Source organism: Poromitra crassiceps, assembly GCF_964638095.1.
Source record: "Poromitra crassiceps genome assembly, chromosome: 8".
NCBI classification, from domain to species: domain Eukaryota; kingdom Metazoa; phylum Chordata; class Actinopteri; order Beryciformes; family Melamphaidae; genus Poromitra; species Poromitra crassiceps.
The window spans coordinates 28000335-28006776 of NC_139629.1; the positions used below are offsets into that span (position 1 = coordinate 28000335).

A 6442-nucleotide genomic window follows, 5' to 3' on the forward strand; every position below is an offset into this window, starting at 1 on the left:
GTGGCTGTCGTGACTGTTGCACAGGAAACACGGACGAGAATCCTCTGTGACTTCACAGCTCCAGAGAGAGAGAGAGGGAGAGAGAGCTCCACAGACAGCACCCTGCAGAGAGAGAGAGAGGGAGAGAGAGCTCCACAGACAGCACCCTGCAGAGAGAGAGAGAGGGAGAGAGAGCTCCACAGACAGCACCCTGCGTTACCCCGACATGCAGCGCCTCAGAGTCAGCATGACTCCTCACTGCAAGCTGAAGCCGAGGCTGCTGGCGTTGGTGGCAGTGCTGCTGTTGTGCATTGCGTTCTACGTCTGGTACGTCTACATGTACCAGCTGCAGCTACCCTGCAGCCCCGCCCCCTCCGAGCACAAAGTCCACGTGCTGCTTCTGTCCTCGTGGCGCTCGGGCTCCTCCTTCCTGGGCCAGGCGTTCAGCCAGCACCCATCCGTCTTCTACCTGATGGAGCCCGGCTTGCACGTGTGGACCGCGCTGCGCGGGTTGGGTGCCGGGGTGCTCAGGTTGGTGGTGAGGGACCTGTTTCGGAGCGTGTTTCAGTGTGACCTGTCGTTCATGGAGGCCTACTTGCCGGAGCACCATGACATGTCCTCCCTGTTCATGTGGAGTGGCAGTCGAGCGCTGTGCTCGCCGCCCGCCTGCCCTCTCACGCCCCGCGGCCACTTCAGCAACAACAGCGAGTGCCTCCGGCAGTGCAAGGGCCGCAGCCTGCACGGTGCCGAGGAGGCCTGTCGCTCCTACAGCCACGTGGTGCTGAAAGAGGTGCGCTTCTTGGAGCTGGAGTCCCTCTACCCACTCCTTCAGGTCCCCAGCCTGGACCTCCGCATTATCCACATGGTGCGAGACCCGCGGGCCGTGTTGCAGTCCAGAGAGCACTCGCCCAAAGCCTTCATATCCGACGACGCCGTCCTCCTGGGGCAAAAAAGCTTGCAGGCGAGTGACGCGCTGTATCGCGTCATGCAGGAGATCTGCCGCAGCCACGTGCGCATCCACGAGAGTGCCGTCCTCAAGCCCCCGGACTTCCTGAAAGGCCGCTACAAGATTGTGCGCTTCGAGGACATGGTGCGCAACCCGCTGGTTGAGATCAACGCCATGTACGAGTTTGTCGGTCTGGAGATGACCACGCCGCTGCAGGAATGGATCTACGATGTTACACATGGGAAAGGCAAAGGCACCAAGGCCTTTGAAGTCACCTCGCGAAACGCCACCGAAGTGATGCAGGCGTGGCGTACCTCGCTGGCCCACAACAAGGTCAAGCGTATCCAGGACGTGTGTAAGGATGCCATGTCATTGCTAGGTTACAGGATGGTCAACAGCGACAAAGAGCAGAAGAGACTTGACTTGGACCTCATGCTATCCAAGGGATAGCATGTAAAAGTGTAAACACTTATTTCCAACATGGTCCCCGATGTTCTAAAAACAGGACAGACAATAACGTCCTGCCAAGGGAACATTCGTTCAGCTGGCTCCCACCCAAAACAGAACATCCCAATATTGTTTAGAACATAACTGACTGACTGATGATGATGATGATGATGATGATTATGCTTATGATTATGATGATGTAATGTAATGACAGAGACGTTATTACTAATTACTTCACTAGCAAGGACCACGCCACAACAAGAGTATCGCTAAGGTTCTTTACTGAAGAGAATGAGTTGTGTATGGTGTAGTGTGGGTGCGTGATGAGCCGTCTGTTCCAGGAGGTCACGTGTTCCGGGGGGAACGTCCTGATGACCGGGGCAGAGGGAGACTCAGGGTGGGGGTTCCGTCTCAGACGTGGTCTGCCCGAGCGGGTCTGGCGTGAGGCGTGTTTCAGCCCGAGCAGATTTCAGGCCCCCCCGGATGGATCCTAGAACGAGACGTGGAGAGGCATGCACCGTGCCTAGTGAGAGGGAATGAGGATGTTAAGGGTTGAGGGGTGCGGGAAGGGATAGGGGATTGAGGGATGAGATATACAAGGGAGGGAGGGTGGGTCGAGAGATCGAGACAAACAGGGTGAGGCAGGTTAACCAGGTGTAGTAATATTGCCACGTAATTAGAGGAGTGGTTTAGAGGGGTGGTTAGGAAGTTGGGGGAGTGGTTGAGGCGTGGCCCAGCTCCTGAACTTAAGTTAAACGTTAACTTTCATTTCACTAGCAAGGACCACGCCACAACAAGAGTATCGTTAAGGTTCTTTACTGAAGAGAATGAGTTGTGTATGGTGTAGTGTGGGTGCGTGATGAGCCGTCTGTTCCAGGAGGTCACGTGTTCCGGGGGGAACGTCCTGATGACCGGGGCAGAGGGAGACTCAGGGTGGGGGTTCCGTCTCAGACGTGGTCTGCCCGAGCGGGTCTGGCGTGAGGCGTGTTTCAGCCCGAGCAGATTTCAGGCCCCCAAAATAAGTCGGATTAAGTTGAGCTGAGTTGCACGTGAGCTTGACTGATCCTTGAGATCGTTAAGATCATTGAGATCGTTAAGATCATTGAGATCGTTAAGATCATGGAGATCGTTAAGATCATTCAGGATGCAGAAGCGACATGCGAGAGATTATGAAGGGTCGAGGGGCTCGATGGTTTGGTTCGATGTGCTCAGTCTGACGTCTATGGAGGAGTGGCTTGAATAGTGTTCTGGAGATAAGCCTGGAGCTGAGGCTCGGTGTAGGTACTTCTGGAACCAGAATAGTGTGGCAATTCTTCCTGTTTCCATGAAGAGAGTGGATGTTGAGGTGATGCCTGTGGCATGCCTGAAACTGTTGTATTTAGTCGCTGGCTTGTATAACTAAGATAGGAGTTGAGGTGGAAGTAGGTCGGGAGACCGATTCTCTGATAATCTATTGCTCCGTTGGAGTGGCAAATGCAGGTAGTTATGACCGATAGACTGGGATGAGGAGAAGACCATAGGCAGGTGAGGTCAGTAATTCGGGGGACCTCCGCAGCCTGAATCCGGCGTAAGCGTGGATTTATAAGTAGCTTAACCATTGAAGATATGTTGACCGAATGTAGAGAACTGATACAGAGGCTGAGTGGAGAGAGAATGGCGAGTAAGAGGCCTTTTAAGATGGCTTCTAGGAGCTAGTAGAATGATGTGGCTGTTCCTGAGATGAAGAGTCTGTATTCCTGTTAGGAGGAGTGAGGGTGGATGAGTTGGGACTTCCCAGACCCTACGTGCCCCCAAAAAATGGCCTATCTGAGGCTGATGTGGCGAACTGCCTCTGCGGCAGCTGATGGGTCTGTAGCAGCTGATGAATTGAACTGCGTTCTGTGCAGTGACTGAAGGAGTAAACTACGTCTGCAGCGACTGATGAATTGAACTGGGTTCTGTGCAGTGACTGAAGGAGTGAACTGCATCTGCAGCGACTGATGAATTGAACTGCGTTCTGTGCAGTGACTGAAGGAGTGAACTGCATCTGCAGCAACTGATGAATTGAACTGCGTTCTGTGCAGTGACTGAAGGAGTGAACTGTGTCTGCAGCAACTGATGAATTGAACTGCGTTCTGTGCAGTGACTGAAGGAGTGAACTGCGTCTGCAGCAGCTGATGAATTGAACTGCGTTCTGTGCAGTGACTGAAGGAGTAAACTGCGTCTGCAGCGACTGATGAATTGAACTGCGTTCTGTGCAGTGACTGAAGGAGTGAACTGCATCTGCAGCAACTGATGAATTGAACTGCGTTCTGTGCAGTGACTGAAGGAGTGAACTGCGTCTGCAGCGGCTGATGAATTGAACTGCGTTCTGTGCAGTGACTGATGAATGGAACTGCACTCTGCGGTGGCAGATGGAGCTAACTGCATCTCGACAGCTGACGGCGTAACTGCTCTGCTCTGTGCCGTAACTGATGGGGCAGACTATCTGCAATAGCTGATGGAGTGAACACTACTCTGTGCGGTAGATGAGGCTAGTCTGTGCATTAGATGAGGCTGACTGCGTCTGCAGTAGCTGATGGAGTGAACTCTACTCTGTGCATTAGATGAGGCTGACTGCGTCTGCAGTAGCTGATGGAGTGAACTCTACTCTGTGCATTAGATGAGGCTGACTGCGTCTGCAGTAGCTAATGGAGTGAACTCTACTCTACTCTGTGCAGTGGATGAGGTAGACTGCGTCTGCAGTAGCTGATGGAGTGAACACTACTCTGCGTGGTAGATGAGGCTGACTGCGTCTGCAGTGGCTGATGGTTTGAACTCTACTCTGTGCAGTAGATGAGGCTGACTGCATCTGCAGTGGCTGATGGTTTGAACTCAACTCTGTGCAGTAGATGAGGCTGACTGCATCTGCAGTAGCTGATGAATTGAACTCTACTCTGTGCAGTAGATGAGGCTGACTGCGTCTGCAATAGCTGATGGAGTGAACTCTACTCTACTCTGTGCAGTGGATGAGGCTGACTGCGTCTGCAGTAGCTGATGGATTGAACTCTACTCTGTGCAGTAGATGAGGCTGACTGCGTCTGCAGTAGCTGATGGATTGAACTCTACTCTGTGCAGTAGATGAGGCTGACTGCGTCTGCAGTAGCTGATGGATTGAACTCTACTCTGTGCAGTAGATGAGGCTGACTGCGTCTGCATTAGCTGATGGATTGAACTCTACTCTGTGCAGTAGATGAGGCTGACTGCGTCTGCAGTAGCTGATGGATTGAACTCTACTCTGTGCAGTAGATGAGGCTGACTGCGTCTGCATTAGCTGATGGATTGAACTCTACTCTGTGCAGTAGATGAGGCTGACTGCGTCTGCAGTAGCTGATGGATTGAACTCTACTCTGTGCAGTAGATGAGGCTGACTGCGTCTGCAGTAGCTGATGGATTGAACTCTACTCTGTGCAGTAGATGAGGCTGACTGCGTCTGCAGTAGCTGATGGATTGAACTCTACTCTGTGCAGTAGATGAGGCTGACTGCGTCTGCAGTAGCTGATGGATTGAACTCTACTCTGTGCAGTAGATGAGGCTGACTGCGTCTGCAGTAGCTGATGGATTGAACTCTACTCTGTGCAGTAGATGAGGCTGACTGCGTCTGCAGTAGCTGATGGAGTGAACTCTACTCTGTTCAGTAGATGAGGCTGACTGCGTCTGCAGTAGCTGTTGGAGAAAACTGCGTCTGTAGCAGCTGACAGATAAGACTGGTGAGGATAGACAATGTGGACCAGGCTGAAGCCATGTGGGCCGGGCTGTTGCCATGTGGGCCGGGTTGTTGCCATGTGGGCCGGGCTGTTGCCATGTGAGGAGAGATGAAGGGGTCGAGGGGATGAAGGGATGAGGGATGAAGGAGTCCAGCGATTGCTGGATGTAAGTTGCGGGGGGGGGGGGGGGGGTGGCCTCCTGTAGCCAGGTGCTCCTGCCTAGATTGGCTGCTGCCAATGCTGGAACTGGATGGCAGGGCTCTGTGTCATTCCCTGAGTGAAGCGGGTTGACCACGACGACCGTCCTGTGGTATGTCGTCGTGTCTTGTTGTGTTCTGTGATTGAGCGCACTAAATTAAATTCCTGTCAACGATGATGAAAGGCAATGAAGTATTGGAACTTGAAACTTGTGGTAGCGGCAATATCGGTTCTGATGGGGACTGACTGTAGGTGGCGCTGTAGTAATAAACTGAAGCACCGGCCGTAGGTGGTGCTGTGGTGAAGGCTGGAGAACCTGCTGTAGACAGCGCTATGCTGAAGCTGGATGACCGAAGGCAGGAGCGCTGAGGTAAGGCTAGGGATCAGCTGTGGAGGTGTTATGGTTAGAGAGACAGCCAGGTGAGTTATACATTTGGGTGATGGGGAAGGGAGGGGGGGTTGAGGGGGGGGGGGGGGGTTGACAAGGACAGACCAGTTGGGAAAAGAGGAGGGTTGGGCTGATTAGCTGAAGCTGTGTTGGCTGAGACAGAGAAAGTGGGGGCAGAAGCCATGTGGCTGTTCTTGGCTGAATGAGAGTTAGAGGAATTGAGGGATGAAGGGATGAAAGGATGCATGTGTACAGGGTTTTTGTGCAGCCTGCGGGACTGGGATGAGAGGGAAGCTGAGATCAGCTGAGAGAGATGGGAGACATAGGAAGCAGGCACGGGATATGACTTGAATATCATGTTTTGAATGAATGTAAACAATAATACATGAAGAGATGAGATCAGCTGTGAATGTCTGGCAGAGGGAGCCAGGGAATATACGACCTGGCTGCAGCCATCTGCAGCTTCAGTGGCACTGTGACATCAAACCGGACAGCGCTGACGGTGATTGGCTCATGGATCTCGCAGGTTTGGCTCTGGATTGGCTCTGCCAAGCAGGACCCGGAAGCGCTGTCTGCTCGGAAAGTTTGTTGTGATGGACGGGATATGACTTGAATATCATGTTTTGAATGAATGTAACAATAATACATGAAGAGATGAGATCAGCTGTGATTCACAGCGATACACTAGTATCATTCATAATTAATGATTTTGCAGTCTTTCGTTTGACAGTTATTGAAAGTTTTGCGGGGGGGCACCAC

The 6442-nt window shown here is 52.6% G+C and overlaps 1 pseudogene across 1 annotated transcript; it reads left to right on the plus strand.

The window, feature by feature from the left end:
• Window positions 1-205: 205 nt before the first annotated feature.
• LOC310780617 (carbohydrate sulfotransferase 6 pseudogene) lies at window positions 206-1375 on the plus strand (annotated as a pseudogene). Its single transcript has one exon. The product of its transcript is annotated as a carbohydrate sulfotransferase 6 pseudogene (transcript).
• The last annotated feature ends 5067 nt before the right edge of the window (window positions 1376-6442 follow it).